The sequence below is a fragment of the Eublepharis macularius genome, chromosome 4 (assembly GCF_028583425.1).
Source record: "Eublepharis macularius isolate TG4126 chromosome 4, MPM_Emac_v1.0, whole genome shotgun sequence".
Lineage (NCBI taxonomy): Eukaryota > Metazoa > Chordata > Lepidosauria > Squamata > Eublepharidae > Eublepharis > Eublepharis macularius.
Window position 1 is genome coordinate 72452177 of NC_072793.1, and position 17330 is coordinate 72469506.

The 17330-nt window shown below is 40.8% G+C and overlaps 1 non-coding gene across 1 annotated transcript; it reads left to right on the forward strand.

Moving 5' to 3' along the window:
- The first annotated feature begins 15760 nt into the window (after nucleotides 1–15760).
- On the forward strand, nucleotides 15761–15863 carry LOC129329488 (U6 spliceosomal RNA). The gene has a single exon (XR_008596980.1). It is a non-coding gene; the product is annotated as a U6 spliceosomal RNA (small nuclear RNA).
- Nucleotides 15864–17330: the final 1467 nt, after the last annotated feature.

Sequence of the window (17330 nt, forward strand, 5' to 3'; positions counted from 1 at the left end):
GGCGTTTGCAATTTTTTAAAAAAATCATCATTCTATCATTGTAATAATAGATGCAGCAGATTTCTGCATTTTCAGCTTTCATTTTTTTTTAAGTAAGTCTATAGCCTCTTCCTTTGCAGAGATAAAATTCGTATCTCCACAATGGAATTTGTTACAATTTACTTATTCTAAATAGACAAAAAGGAAATTTAAAAGGCAGTTGGTGTCTTATTCTGGCTGTTAGAGTAGGCCAACTTTTCCAAGATTTGCAGTGAGGAATTGGTCTTCTTCATGGGAAAGCAGCCAGTGAGCAGAAGCATTGAATGTGGCAGGGAAGGAACAGAGCTGATGCAGGCATGGCAAAGCTAAAGCAGGTTTCTCAAGGCTAGCCAGGAGCTAGGGACAGCAATAGCCACATGATATTGGTACCAGAGGCTAGAGCAAAAGATCAGCAGCTGTTTTCTGGCTAGGAACAACTAGCTACTGGGGATTGTTGAACCAGCAAGGTGCCTATCTAACTGCAGGCTTATATGGGAGGCTGGGACCCCTGCCCTTCCTGGTTACGATCCTGGCTCCTGCCAAGACTTACATTCACCCTTCTTCCTCCAGAGAAAGGCCAAAATGAGGTAGGTCCTGGCCTTGTCATGCGTTTCTTTGCCGGGTCCATACCACTCACTGCCTTTGTTGTAGCCTGTCTCCATTCCTAGTGGTCTTGGGGATGCTCTGGATTCAGAGTCCTGGCTGGGCTCCTAGAGCATCTACATGTCAACTGGAGGAGCTGACAGTGCAGCCTACTTGAGTGGTTTCTTGTCAGTTGAATCTCTGGGGATGAAGACTGGGCCTGGTTCCTGGGAATATCCATGGAATCTGCCTGTGAAGGGTTCTGAAGGGTCTGTAATATGGGCATTGGGGCCCATGAGGTGTATCTTCTTATCTGAGGTGTCAGTATCAACAGAGTTGGAGTGAGACTGCTAGCAACCAAAATATTGTGTAAAGAAAAAACGTTATGAGTATGGGAAGCCCTTTGGGAACTGGTTTGGAGGCTTCTTTGGCTGGACAGATTCCCTCCCCCCTTTTTGGAGAGGCTTTTTGCTTTTTGCTAGCAATAAGTATGTATGCTCTGTCCTTGAGTCAAGATAAGCTGTTCTTGCTGGCTAATTGGTAATTAACTTCACACCTGTAGTTTGGGGTCGTGTGCCAAGAGCTGCAGACTTGTCACACATAGACATGGGCATGAACCAAAAAAAATTAATGAACCAGCGGTTTGCGGTTCAGTGCCGATGACGATCTCGAGATCACGAACTGCAACGAACATTTTCCATTGCTGAACCAGTTCGCAGTTCATGGTTCGTGGGGCGCAGAACGGCCCCCATGGCACTTAGAGAGCCCATATTCCCGGGGATTGTTTTGCAAGCTCTCCTACAGCCATCACCCAAGTTTGGACAAGATTGCAAAAGGGATCTTGGAGTTATACCCTCTCCAATCCAAGGCCCCCAGGAAGCTCCCACAAAAATCCAAGCTCAATTATACTTTCAGTCTCTCTCCCCAAAGGCTAGCAAGTGGCAAGCAAGAGCTCTGTCCCACTCCACTGCTTGCTGAAAGTGAAACCCAGCCTGGGAGCCCATGGCTATTTATAAGCACAGGTCCCATTGAGCAACACAGGAAATCTGTGTTTGGCCACCAGAGCTGCCTATCAGGGTTTGCAGGGATGAGATTGGAGTGCCTGTGGCTACAGAACACCCCCTTCCCCCTCCCTCCCCTGGGTGTCTTCTCCAAACTTGTAACCGCTTTGTAGCTCCATGGTTGGAAGGAAGACCTGCCGATCAAGGTGAGCTGGGCTTCCATTAGGGTTTCCAGGGTGACAGAAGGAGCGCAGACAGAGTTCAGGCATTCCCCTGGCTCCATTGCCAGAGGAATTGATTGCCGGTGCCTGAGTGTCTGACTTCCCGAACCGCGGCTGAACGCACCGAACCAGGCCTCCCCCGAATGCTGGTTCATTGGCCGTGGACGATCATGAACCACCAGTTCGCAATCATGTGATCACCAATTTAATGGGTTTTTGAAGTTCGTAATGTGATTCGTGCCCATCTCTAGTCACACGTCCCTTTTTGCACTTGTCAGGTGATGTGGTCAGGCTGGGAGTGGGTGTAGTTAGGCCTGCCTCACTTTGATTCCAGCTTGAACCAATATAAACCAGCTGTTAACCAACATGGAGAAGCTTATGTCAAGTGTCTACCTTAGACCTCTGCCTATGCTCTTTTGCTTTGTTTCTGGCTCTATTTGATGAGAAGGACTGAAGCTCCATCTTTTGCCTTGCTGTTTTGTGGGACTTTTGCTTACTACAACTGAATTCCCACCTCTCAGTAGATGTCTGGGCTTGGCAAGAGGTGGCTCATTGACAAAAATCTTGCTTGTTCAGGAGTCGGGACTAGAGGGCACAATCCAAAAAAATACCGATCAAGCTGATCATGGATCCGCACCGGTGATGACCCCAGATCACCGATCCACACCGATCAAGTCCCATTTCCGATCTGGGATAAGGGAGGCCAAAGCGGAAGGATGCTCCCCCCCCCCCACACACACACATACACTTAGAGCATAAGGGGGGAAAGTTTTTAACCCAGCGACGAGCCACCTCCTCAGGGAGGGGACGTTTTCACACACACACACACACACTTAGAGCAGAGGGGGGGGGGAGTTTTTAACCCGTTGACAAGCCGCCTCCCCTCAGGGAGGGGACATTTTCACACACACACACTTAGAGCAGGGGGGGAGTTTTTAACCCGTCCCTGCCTCTCCAAATAGAGAGAGAGACACCCCGTCAACATGTTTCAGACAGCTTTTTAAAAAAAGAAGGGACAGAATCCTTCATTCCTCCCCACCCGATTTTAAAAGCAAGCAGCCAGTCTTCCAAAAGCATATTTTAAACAGGAAGAAAGTAAAACCAGGATCCACACAGATCCTCGCGGATCCTATGGTTTTTTAAATAGGAAAAACACAAATGAAACATCAAATGACATATCACAGCCGGGTCCACAGACTGAAATATAAAAAACACAGATCCAAAAATATTTGGTGCTGCCACGGTGAAAAAACATGAATCTGAGATACGGATCCTCATGAATTCATATGATTTTTACATTGAAACAAAACAAAAAGGCTGTCATATTTTAGATCTTTTGGTACTGTTTGTGGCATTGGACATGATCTGGGACAGTATACTGGATTTTAGGTGGCCCCATGTAAAAATCAAGAGGATCCATGAGGATCCGTGCTTTTGAACCATGTTTATGCATCGTGGCGCTGCCACAAAGCGGTGGATGAATTATTTTTTTGGTCCCATTTGTGGATATGGACATGATCTGGTTTTGTATGGTGGATTTTGGGTGGCCCCATGTAAAAATCACGAGGATCCATGAGGATCCATGCTTTTAGACCATGTTTTTGCACCGTGGGAGTCCCACGAAGCGGTGGATAACTGATTTTTTGTGCCCCTTTTGTGGCAATGGACATGATCTGGGATTGTATGGTGGATTTGGGGTGGTCCCATGTAAAAACCTAGAGGATTCATGCGGATCCGTGCTTTTGAACCGTATTTTTGAGCCATGGCAGTTTCACAAGGTAGTGGATGGCTGAATTTTTTGGTCTCATTTGTGACAACAGACATGGTCTGTGATTGTGTGGTGGATTTTGGGTGGCCTCACTTAAAAATCAAGAGGATCCATGCGGATCCGTGCTTTTTTAGCATGTTTTCGTGCCATGCCAGCGCCATAGATTAGTGGATGCATGATTGTTTTGCTGCTGTCTGTAGACTAGGACATGATTTATAATATGACAGCCGTTTTGTTTTGTTTCAATATAAAAATCATATGAATTCATGAGGATCAATTTAAAAGCATCTGGATCCAGCTTTTACCCACTCCCTTTTAAACACACACGCAGAGCCGTGAATGAGGTTTTCCCACAAAATATAGTGTTTTAAAAGCAGGTTAAAAACAGAGAGTGACAGACAGAAAAACAGCCATTCCTCCTACAAAGCCCCGTTTTTTAAAAAAGCAAAAAACATTTGGAGTGCCCATGACTACAGAACACCCCCTTCCCCCTCCCTCCCCTCTCTTCTCCCAAATAGTGATGTGTTGCTGGCTGCTCCGTGGTTGGAAGGAAGCCCTGCTGATCAAGGAAAGCTGGGCTTCCATTCACGTTGCCATGGCAACAGAAGGAGGGCAAACACAGCTCAGGCATTCCCCTGGCTCCGTTGCGAGGGGAATAGATTGCTGGTGCCTGAGTGCCGGCAATCCTGAACAGAAACCAATCGATCCGATCAAGCCCCGAACAAGCAAACCCCCGACCGCTGGATCAGTTGCCGTGGACGGCACCGATCAGCCGGGTCCCGATGGCACGAACGCCATTATTGGTTTTTTTTTCAAATCGCAATGCTGATCGTGCCCATCTCTAGTCGGGACCCCTATGTCTAGAGCAGAGGTCCCAAATGTGATGCCTGCTGACTCCTTTCCTAGGGCCCAAGTGTTTTTAGACAGTGGCCAGAGCCAGGTTTTGTCTAGCAGGCTTCTGATTGGCTACTGAAGATCTAGATGTGCAAGTTTTTAAGAAGTTGCTTTGGCAGCAGCTGCCGCTGCAACATATGGTCTCCACTGTGTGACTGAATGCAAGCAAGAATTTGTTTTTTAAACAACGTGCTCATTTTAAAAGATCCTATTAAATAGATGTATCTGAAATGTTGGAGAGTTACTCTTAGAGTTATGCCTATTACCTACCTACCAATGCAGTCATCTTTGGAGGTCTTGCTTTGGGTGTCCCTGCTTTCTGAGATTAGGTGACTGGTGATCTGGGAGAGGGTCTTCTCAGTCATGTTACCAAAACCCTGAAACTCTCTTCCCAGGGAGAATTGTCTGGCCCCTTCTGCAAGCCGGTAAAGACTTTTTTGTTTTGTTTGGCAGTCTCTCAGAGTCAAACCACACAAGATAAAATACACTCAAATTACACTTACATAACAAAATACACTTGAATTACCCGTGTAATTTGTGTGTATTTTGTCTTGTGTGGTGAGACCCTCAGTGATCCCTCCTTTGTGCCCAATTGTTTTTTAATTGTTTTTATGTTTTTGTATGTTTTTAGCTCTGGTTTAACTATTTTGTTAATGTATTTTGGGGTTGATTTTAATCATTTTAAAATGTGATTTTATTATATATGTTTAAATTTGTAAGCCTTGGTAGCCCTTATGAGGTGAGATATCAATTTTGTTGAATAAATAAATTTGATGATCTCTGACCCAGGAGCAGCATGGTAAAGTATCAGCCAAGGCCTGATGTGTGAGCATTAGAGATGGGCACAAACAGCAATACGAACTAAAAAAGCCACAAACAGTCCAATCTGCTGTTCGCGAACAAGCTGTTCGTGAGGCCCCATTCAAAATGAACAGGTGGTCATTGCAAGCCTCGTTCGTTGCTGTTCGTTGCTGTTTGTCAAGCCAGACAGTCTGGCACCTGCAATCAATTCCCTTGGCAACTTATGCAGGGATTGTCTGAACTCCTGTTGTTGCCCTGGAAACCCCAGTCTAAGCCCAGTTTAGCTTGATAGGCAGGTCTTCCTTTCAAGTGTGGAGCTCCAGATTTGTTACAACAAGGGAGCAAAGACCAGGGGGGAGAGGGGCTCCCAGCTCTGACTTTGCAGACAGTGGAAAGACATTTTGATAGAGGTAGTGCATTGGACCTTGAATTTTCTTTGTGTGTGGTGGGATAGGGATCTACCCCTTCAGGTTCCAGGGCTGCTGCCAGTCTCTGGGCCAAGCTATTATTTATTATTGGTACCTTTCCTGCTGCCTGCTCAGGTAAGGTTTCTGAGAGTGGTGCAGTAGGGATCTTAACTTGGATGATGGCTGGAGGAAAGCCTGCTGGCCCCCACGAACAGTCAACCACAAACATTTTCATGATCAGGGCCATGTTCATGGTTGTTCATGAGTCCCTATTCATGGATGGCAACGAACAACAAACATCATGTTCATTTTGTTTTCTGTTCATGCCTATCTCTAGTGAGCATGTGTCACCAGTGACTACCTCACCAGCCACTATATTGAATATCAGAAACTTGCAGATTCAAAACTATCCAAAATGCTATTGACTTTGAATTGTCAGCAAATCAGTGAGATGATCATCTGAGGCAAGTTCAAATGTTTATCCCCGTCTTTGACACTGGTCCTTTAAAGTATAAAATAAGAGCAATCAAAATGTTATAATATACAGGAATTTAATGCACAGGATTGTTTAAAAATATTGTAGTACAAAGCCACAAAATGGCCATTAAAAACCCTGGTTAATCTGAGTCCTACAAAACAGCAATGAAGCTGCAATCCAAAAGCACTAGGTCCCATTGAACACAGTGGTACTTATTTCTAAATAAAGATGCTTCAGGGTACATTGTAAATCTCTAAGATGCCATAGAATCTTAGCTTTAACTATTTCTGGCCAGGTTAAGGTACAAGGAAGATACTAGAATATTATATCTCATTCATTGCCAGGATTTTTTTTAAAAAAGTAGGATATATACTCATGCTCTGTTTTAGCCATTGTTCCTCATCTAAAAGTGTCTTGAAAAGGCTCAGAGAATAAAACCGCTGACTCACGAGTGTTTCAAAAGAATGATAATGACCCCCAGTGCCACAGCAGTGGAATAACAGCACAGTGCTGTGGCTGGTAGATGTGCAGCTAATCCTATACTTCCACAGCTCTGTGAATGTAACATCTGTAAATGGGACCATATTGCTGCTCTGGGATTTTGGGGAGAGGGTGGGGTAAGAAAGGAGATGTACAAGTAAAATTTATGCTTATGAGTGTTAGAAACATTAAATAGTCCTCTTTCCTTTTAACCACTAGAAAAAGCAAAGAAATCTTTTAATAATAGAGTAGCAAAATGCCCATCATTTAACAGAAGAGGTATGAAAGGTGGGCTCTTATATTGTAGAGGAGGTCTCTGGTGAGACTGTCTATCAGCAAGGGATCCCTCTCAGAAAGGGCCACATGATGCCCTGGGTGGGAGAGATGTTACAAAGTAGTCCTCAAGTGATGCACTTTATAGGAATGAATAACATCCTTTTCCCTTTATTAGGGAGACAAAAATGTTTCCCTGGCTATTGATGGCTGAGCAGTCCAATTCTGTGTTCTGCTTCTAGGTTACACTAAACTGTGAAAAAATGTTGGGGACTTGATCTAAAATGATCTGTGATGATCTAAAATGCTCATTTTCAGTTTTGATACCACTATTTTATTCTGGGGGAACGAGGCATCACAAGTAAAATATTTTCTTCACCATTATTGCTCTCATTCATTACTCAATACACTATAAATGTGGAGAGAGGGTATCTCCCAGGTATCTATATATGTGAGGAGGGATTGGAGGCTTGCCCCTCTCCTCACGCATCTCCCAATGTGGCTTGTTGGCATTGCTACCGATTCAGACTTAGGAGAAGAGGAAGTTCTCCAGCATCTTATTTCTTATCTTCCTGCCAAATCTTTCACTGACAGCCTGTAAAGGGTAGCCAGATCCTTCCTATTCCTAATCCCTCTAAAAGGTGGTCAGGCAGGCTGTGTATGCTCTCTGGTTCTCTCTGTCCCCTCAAAAGGATCCCTCTCTTTGCAAGCCAGGGAATTGGCTGTGGCTGAGGCTGAATCATGCCTCCAGTCCACCCACAACAAATTGCTGCTACAGTGATGGCAGTTTGTTAAAAGGTCGGACTTCCATGGTAGCCACAAAACATCCAACCATCAGCGTGGCCAGGGGTGTACTCACCACCAGTCAATATACTAGTATATTATAATCGCTGGAGCTTATAATACCCCTGGGGAGTTTTTAAAATTGTATTCCTAGCTTTTATCATTTTAGAAAAAAATTAATTTACTTACTGTGATAGTTTTATTGTTGTTGTTTATTGTTTCAGATACTGCTTCTGGCAGCAAAGAAAATTCTAAATACTCATTCAAAATATATTATTTACTTACCATTGGGTACAGAAAGTCAGATTGTTGATCTGAGGAGCTTTCAATCTATAATTTGTAACAAGAAACAAAATAGAGAGAGGGGAGAAAGGTGGAGGTAGGGTAAATGAAAAGAATATGTATTTCTCCAAGTTTCTCTTATTTAGGCAAGGCTGTTATCAAAAATCGACACTGCTAATTAGCTGCCAAGGCTCCATGAAAACCTGTACCAACATGAAATCTACACGTTCAAGACTGTAGGCTTCAGACACTTTCAATTTGCTTTTTTAATGCTATTGTGATTTTGCAGTGATTTTTATAATGCATTGTATTTTTATATTTGATTGATTAGGAGCCACGCCAAGAATCTCAAATATCTCATTGATTCCAAAGGAGACACGATTTAACAGATGTTAAAAGCTATAGGCCTATATCTCTTTTAAACAACGATTATAAGATTTTTGCGAGAATTATAGCAGAAAGACTAAAGATATTTTTAATGGACTTTGTTGGGGAAGAACAAGCAGTGTTTTTACCTAATAGACAAATAAGAGACAATCTGAAAGTTGTTATGGATGCCATAGAATATTACGATAAACACCCTGAAGAGGTGGGCTTTTTGTTTGCGGGTGCAGAGAAGGCTTTTGACAACTTAAATTGGGATTTTATGTTTTTAACAATGGAAAAGATGGAATTAGGGCGAGTATTTATAGAAGCCATAAAAGCAATTTATAAGGACCAACAAGCGACATTGTGTATAAATAACGATTTAGCAGAAAATTTTTAGGTAAGAAAAGGTACGAGACAAGGATGTCCACTTTCACCTTTGTTATTTGTTATGGTTTTGGAAATATTGTTAAGACAGATTAGAGAAGATCATAGTATTAAAGGTATAAGGCTTAAAGGTTTCTCTTACAAATTCAGAGCATTTGCAGACCATGTGATGTTTATTATTGAAGATCCGGTCCAGACGTTACCATTATTATTAAATAAGATTAAAGAATTTGGAGATCTGGCGGGTTTTTATATTAACAAAGCAAAATCTAAACTGCTCTGTAAAAATATGACGAAAAAGAAGCAGGTGGAGCTAATGAACCTTACAGAGTGTGAAGTGGTTCAAAAAACAAAATACTTAGGAATAGCATTAACAATGAAAAACATAGAATAACTATGAAAAATTGTGGTTGCAACTAGAAAAAGATATGTTAAAATGGAATAAACTGAATTTGTCACTGTTGGGGCGTATATCAGTTATAAAAATGAATGTATACCAATGTTTTTGTTACAAACTATCCCAATTGTAAAAGACAAAAAGCAATTTGACAAATGGCAAAGGAAATTATTGGATTTTGTGCGGGCAGGGAAAAAGCCAAGAGTTAAGATGAAAGTGTTATGTGATGCAAAAGAAAGGGGTGGATTACAACTACCAAATTTGAGATTATATCATGAAGCGATATGTTTAACATGGTTAAGAGATTGGGTAAATTTATCTAACTACAAGCTGTTAACTTTGGAGGGTCACAATAATTTATTTGGTTGGCATGCATATTTATGTTATGATAAATACAAAATGGATGGTATGTTTCAACACCATTATGTAAGGAGAAATATTTTTTCAGTCTGGCAAAAATATAAAAAATATATTGAGGAGAAAAGACCTTTGTGGATTGTTCCGGCAGAAATGATAAAACCACATACAGATTATCAAGGGGAAGATTGGATAACATATAAGGATTTATTGTTGATAGAACGTGATGTTGTTAAAATGAAGACAGAAGAAGATATCTTTATCTCTGAATTTTGGATTAAACATGATATTAATCAAAAGCACTGCTCCTGAACAAAAGGGAAACCAAGCTGTAAATATTGGCAGTGCGCAATTAATTTTACCCACTAGATGCCACTGCTGATGACTGTTCAAAAAAAATTCTTGAAAGGTGTAGGCCAGGGTGGATTTGATTTAAATCAAACTGATTTAAATCACGATTTAAATCACTAGTCATTAAGGCTTGATTTAAATCATAGTTTTCTACATAAAGACTAATTCTTGCTGGTATAACTTTAATATGCAAGTAAATGCCTGCCCTACCGATAGGTAAAGGAACTTCATTAAAGTATTCCCAAACTGGGTCTCTTTTACGGCCTGCTGCCATTATAGGTTTTTTCCTCCAAGGAAAGAATGTGATAAACCTCAGGTCATATGCACAAAAGATCCAAAGACTTGTGCAGTATTGTGCTCAAAAAGTTTCACTTTCATTTTGTACTGCTTGCCCCTCCCTCCTCACACTTAGTTTCTTCTTGTGCAGATCTATTCCACTCCAAACAATCAGAAAAATATTGTTTCTATTCACTGAACTTCTTGAAACTTAGCACTGGAGGGGTTGATTCTGTCTTCATAGGTTTGTAGAACAATAGGATTAAGGTCTTTTTCTCAACTCTGTTCATGTTATAACATTTTTGCTGTGAAGAATAGGCATGTGATCTCTGCTGAGCTGACACAAATTCAGTTTTGAGAACTGCAAAACCAAGCATCTGTGATAATATCTTGTAGGCAGAGAAACTGCCCAATAATCTTACAAAAACCTCTGGAAGAGCATGACATTGTGAATGGATTAATGGAATTTATTTACCAAAAAAATTAAACATATACAGCCTTATTCTACATAATTAAAAACTAATCTTTATTTCATGTTGGAATAACCTTTGGATGGTAATATAGTTTCCTCAAAAAGCATTTTATTTTAAAAAATCCGATTTAAATAAAAAAAATCCAATTTAAATAAAAAAAATCCGATTTAAATTTAAAAAATCCGATTTTTTTGATTTTTTTAAAAAAAATCATTGATTTTTATCTGCCCTGGTGTAGGCTTAATAAATGCCATTGAGAGAAGGAACCATCACCTGCCTGTGATATTGCCCTTCTGTGCTAGAAAATATACAACACATAACTATTTGGTTGCATATTTTTCCTGGCCATTCAACCCAAAGAATATCAGAAATGGATGCTACAGAAACATTAAAAAGTTCCGTACCTGTCTCCCTGTTGTGGCTCTCAGTATCTGTTGCTATGTCAAGTGGAATTACAGGATCAGATACCCAGGATCAGGAAGGGCAAGCTACCAACCAGGTGGAGGCCAGAAGCAAACAGCACACTCCAAGACAGGCAAATGGTGAAATTATGGAGGTGACAGCTAGCCAATAGATGGGTCAGTGTCAGGAAATGTACTATAGGGAAGGCTAGTGGTCTGACTATGCAGATAGGTAACAAGGAGGAGTCTTATCTCTAGAAGCCAATTGTTCAGACAGAAGAGTAGGCCTCAGAGAGGCTGTATAGGGCCAAGTGGAATTACATTTGCTTCATAGAAGGGGTGCCAGGCCTCTGCCTTCAGTGCTCACACACATTACTGGGACATGGGGTGGGAAGAGTTGAGAGTGATCCAGAAGTGACCACTTTTGGGTGACAATCTAGGACCGCCCCCAAATCTCAGTGTTAAAAACCCAAAAGTTACATTGCTTCTGGGTTAAAGGCTATTCTGCCTCCCTTTTTTCTCTCACCCCCCAAACCCCAAACACAGTTTTTTCTCAAACCCAAACACATTCAGTGTTAGGAATGTGGTGCAGTGGCAGGGGGTCACCCACTGGAACCAAGCACATGGTAAACATATGTCCTATATCACTTGACTACAGGTTGAATCTTGCAGTGCTGCCTAATTGGTGCTTCTAGGTAGCACAGTTCATCTTGAAAGGAGAAAAAGGTCCCAGAGTCTACTTACTATGAATTCTAGCTCTAGGCTAGATATGGGCACGAATCGAAATATGAATCAAACTTCATGACGAATTGGGCCAATTCATGTTTTGCAAAATGTGTTTCATGGGGCCACAGTTTTCATGAAATTCATGACTTTGAGAGCTAATTTGTTCGATTCGTGAATAATTCATGATGCCAGACATGCTGACGCCAATCCATTGATTCCCTAGGCAGCATAGGCCTGGAATGTCTGCAGACATTTTTTTGCCATTGGAAATCCCAATCTTAGCCCACATAACCTTGATAGACAGCTCTCCCTGCCAACTGGAGAGCTTCCATTCTGCCCTATACCGCAAGGAGCCAGGGAGGTTAATCCCCTAGGCAACTGAGGAGATGGGCCTTCTGTAGCCATGGGAACACCAATCTCATCCCTCCAAACCCTGTTAGGCAGGTCTGTCTGCCAGCCAGAGACCTCCTGTTCTGCTCTATGTAAGCATTTCTTATATAAGGCACAACTCTCTGCCTCCTGCTTTTCAGTTCCAGTAGACAGAGGGAGAGGGAGGACCTGTTGCTGGGATTTGGAGTGAGAGAGTGGGATTGGGAGTTTTGGGCTGGATTTGCTGCTGCTTTAAAAGAGACTGAAAAGCCTCTTTCTTATTTTCAGCTCTTGGCCTTGCTGGGAAGGTCATTGGGTGAGGGTGCCTTCTTTCTTCCACCCCACCCAACCCCAGTTTCAGGGCATTGCCTGGCTCTGGGGCCTAGCTTGACTGAGGCCTACCCTTTTTTTTCTTTAATTTTCTTTGCTTATATTCTTTTTTAGAGCATTTGTTCTTGCTGGCTTGTTGGGTGAGGGTGGGTGGAGGAGAACCTGCTGAAGTCTCCCTGCAAGTTTGGCATCTCTGGGTATGAAGGGGGCCATTGAAGTGCCCTGGCTTCTGACAAATCATGAAAATAACAAATCATTTTGCAAAACAGGACAATTTCATGAAAGTCTGTGATTCGTGATTCATAGAATGTGATGAAACACAAAACGCTTGTTTCTTTTTTTCCCATTTCGTGCCCATCTCTACTCTAGGCCACTGGCACCGTACAAATGAAAACACTAGCAGCATATTCAGTACCCATATATAACCTGTTGATATCCTTTTTAAAAACTTTTTATTTTGCTTTCAGATCATAAAGATATAACTGGATTGCCGTAATTAATGTCACCATGTAGATTTGTTATCTTTAATAACTTAGCATCAACTTAAATTCTGACCCTTAGCCAAACTGCAGCCATAATTTATATATGTAAATGCACAAATGTTTTACAGCATGTATTGTTGAACAGAACATTATATAATAAATATTTCATTGGAAATGAGTTCAGATTTAATTTTAGCTTTAGTATCTATATAGAAATACAGTGTGCTGAGTTCAGTAATTATTTGCTTATCCTATATTTGCACCATAGCATCAGGCATTTTTTTTCAGACATAATTAGCTGCCAAGTTCTTCCCCAGAATCATCTGATGCTAGATCCTTGCTCATGCTAAAATGTTACTAGCTATTCTGGCTTGCCATTTTAGGAACTGCAAAAAATGCTCCAAGAATCCAGACACAGAAACAAACAAGAAACTGGGATTCACTGAAGAGTTCAGGGGGACAAAGGAACTGTTTCTGGTAAATACAGCATATATGCAAAGGCCTTAGCTCTGAAGTTTAAAAAATGACGGAAAATAAACTGAAATAATGTAATGTCATATTCATATAGCAAAATTCAACTGTTGCTTTCTGTTGAAGCTTCTAGATAGTCTTCAACAGCAGCTCTGCAGACAGAACAATGTAAAAGTTCAAACATGAAGTTACCAGGACATGAAAGGTAGTTTTTTCAGTCATGAAGTACCATTTTTTAAATTACTGGTAATTTAGAAATAGCTTAGCAAAGAAACAAATTCCATCTCTACAAAAATGAAGGACAGAAATGAATATCCCATCGTCTTTCTGATTCTTTTTTAAAAGTAAAGTAGGTAGGCTATATGTGACAATAATATTAGGGACAATACACTGGGGCAGAAATGCAAAACATAACCTTTGTGAATGACAAGTGAGGTTATATGGATAGATGCTAATGTGAAAAGTTTGAATAATTCATGCATAGTTCAAAGTAAAAAGAGTTTAACTTGATAATACCTTGCTTGTCCTAAGGAATGTTATCCTACAGAACAAGATCTGAACGCAAATGTTAATTCAACAATGAGCGCAAGGGAGGCATTAAAACCAAAGGTATCCTGTGAAAACACCAGGGTTTTAAAATTAATAATAGAAGCCTTTTCCTGAAATTATTTAAACAATGCTGATCTTCCCTATGAACTACTACCAGGCTGTTTCAACACACATCTGTTTTTAACACAAATTATGAAGTAATCCATCCTCAGGGAAATAGTCAGTGTCATTTCCAGTTGTTCGACCAAAATATGGGATACTGCATTCTTTACTGATTGCATTCTAAGATTTATATTTTTTAGAAAATGATGTGTGTTCAATTATTTAAAACAGTGATTCATTGAACCCAGTTAGGAATTTGCTTAACTGCAGCAGCTATATAAATACATTTTGCAAGGCTGAAATGTTTAACTATGAAATTTTCCTCCTCTTCTTTTAAACTTTGTTTTACCTCAACTACTTTATCACTGTGCTGCATAATGGTACCTTTCTCTATCTCATGAAAGGAAGGGCTGGGTTCATTTAGAGAGAGTCTAATATTCTGCATAAAGCACTATTCCACTCAGCCATGTGGAAGGCCTATTTTCATTCATCAAATATTCAGAGGAGTCAGGCTTTTCTCTTAGAACAAAACTTGCAGGATTCTAATTTCAGCTAAAAAGTTGGGATAAAGGTTTTCTATATGATAAAGGAACAGCATTTTCTCACCTTACACATATAACATTTTTGTTCAGAACTAGCATTCTTATAGAAAGTTAATGTTCCCCTCTGGTCTTGCTCTGTTCTAAATGACATTTAAAATGCACAGAGGCATTCTTTTGTTTAATGAGCAAACATACAGCATGCTATCTAAGGATATAAAATACACTTATAAAGGATGGATAGAACCAAAAGTTCCCAGAGAATAGGATGGCTGTTACTGACATCAAACACTTACAAAAATTCTACACAAGAAGTGTGTTACCATCACTCACACTAACTGAAGACTCTAAATTGGATTCTAACCCATGTTTCTACCACCATCACTCCAGCCATTGCCCCTGCTGTTTCACTGCTTGTCACTCCTCAGTAAGCACAACCTTGGTAAATGGCTACTCCCGTACGTAATCAGGAACAAAAATGGGAACACCCACGGGAAGTAAACGTCACCTTAATTAACTGTAAACAATTTTTATAGCAGTTTTTCATATATATAAAGTGCAAGTGCAATGAATTAATTTAGTGACTGAATATCAAATACATATCATAAATTCATCAATATATCATAAACATGAATATTCAATGGAAATATATTCCAAACAGCAAATAACAGCAGCAGACAATTCTTAGTCTCAGCAAATTCTAAAGAAACACCCATGTATGATTAACCTATTGTCCAAACATCGTTTCCGTCGTTATTTCTTCTTCTGTGTCTTTTAATGACTTAATTCTTCCTCTGAGTGACAAGCCATGAGGATGAGGTTGATGGAAAATACTCTCAACGCCCAACGCCCAATCTGGGGCCGGCTCTACTCCACAGATTTCGTGTTGACTTCTTCAAGAGCAACCTCTACGGCAAATATCAAAACAATTCAAGGGTGAAACCTTCCGGTGCTGGCAGCTGTGAATTCTAACGCACGCACCACTTGGGATGGAAACTATGGTAAAGCTTCATCTGGTCTGACACCTCTAAAGCTCCCAACTAGACACTCCACCCACTTTTAGTTCTGCACAAAACCCCAAAAATGCTAATTAAAACAGCCATATGATCCTGAAGTAATAGTTCATTGGTCTGCACTTTTTGGGAGGAAACATAACATTTACAAAATCCCGCACATCCCCATTCTCTTTCTGACTGGTCACTTCGGCAGCACATATACTAAAATTGGAACGATACAGAGAAGATTAGCATGGCCCCTGCCTCTTTCTGACTGGTCAAAGGTGAACTTTCCCCTTCATATGAAAATTCCTGAAATATGGACTAGGAAGAAGGGGCTCTTTGTCAGCATCTCTTGCCAACACTGACAGCTTTCAGATCATAAGAACAGCTGCCTGGATCGGACCAGTGGTCTATCTATTATCGCATAATGTTTCACACAGCAGCCAACCAGTTGCTCTGGAGGGCCAAACAAACAGGGCATAGTGCCCAAGGCCCTCCCCTGCTGCCACCTCCCAGCACTGGTATTTGAATGTTTGCTGCCTCTGCATAAGGAGGTTCACTTTAGTCATCATGCTTAGTAGCCCTTTATCAACCTCTCCTCCTTGAATCTGTCAAACTCCCTATTGATGCTTGTGGCTATCACAACCTCCATTGGAAATAAATGCCACAGTAAGGTATATTTTGTCTGTCCTGAACCTATTTCACAACAATTCCTTTGGGTACTATGAGTTCTAGAATTATGGGAGAGGTAGAAATGGCCAGTTTGCTGTAGTGGTTAAGAGTGGCCAGACTCTAATCTGCAGAACCGGGACTGATTCCCCACCCCTCCACTTGAAGCCAGCTGAGTGACCTTTGATCAGTCACAGCTCTCTCAGTGCTCTCTCAGCCCCACTTATCTCACAGGGTGATTGTTGTGGGGATAATAATAAAATACTTTGTAAACCGCTCTGAGTGAGCTTTAAGTGGTCCTGAAGAGTGGTATATAAATTGAATATTGTTGTTATCTCTCTATTCACTTTCTCCACTCCATGAACAATTTTATAAATGTCTATCATATCTCCCCTTAGCCATCTTTTTTCTAGACTTAAAAGTCCTAGGCTCACCAGCCTTTCCTCATAGGAAAGGTGCTCCAACCCCTAATCATCCTTTGCACTTCTTCCAGCTCAGCTTTTTGAAATAATGGCAATCAAAACTGCACACAGTATTTCAAATGAGGCCACCATAGCTTTATATAAGGGCATTAAACATGGGCCATTTTATTTTCAGTCCCTTCCTAATAATTCCTAACATAGGGTTCATCCTTTTCACCACTGCTGTATACTGGGTTGACGTTTTCATCAAGCTTTTCATTACAACCCCAAGGTATCTTTCAGTCTCACCCATTTCAGACTCCATGAGCATATATTTAAAATCAGGATTTTTAAAATTCCAATGCCTTTCATTAACCCATATTGACCTTCATTAGCCATGTTATTGCCCACTCACCCAATTTATTCACAATCCGACTTTGTTTTTACCATTCTAAATAATTTGGTATCATTTGCAAACTTGGCTGTTCACTCTCAATCCCAAATCATTAATGAAAGAAATAAATATTACTAGTCCTAATACCGGTCCTTGTGAGACCCCATTGCTTACTTGCCTCCATTGCAAGAACTGTCCATTTATTCCAGCTCTCTGCTTCCTACCATTTAATCATCTTTTAATTTTTAAGAGACCCATCTTCTTATACAATAACATTTGATAGAATGCCTGACCCCCTCAAAGA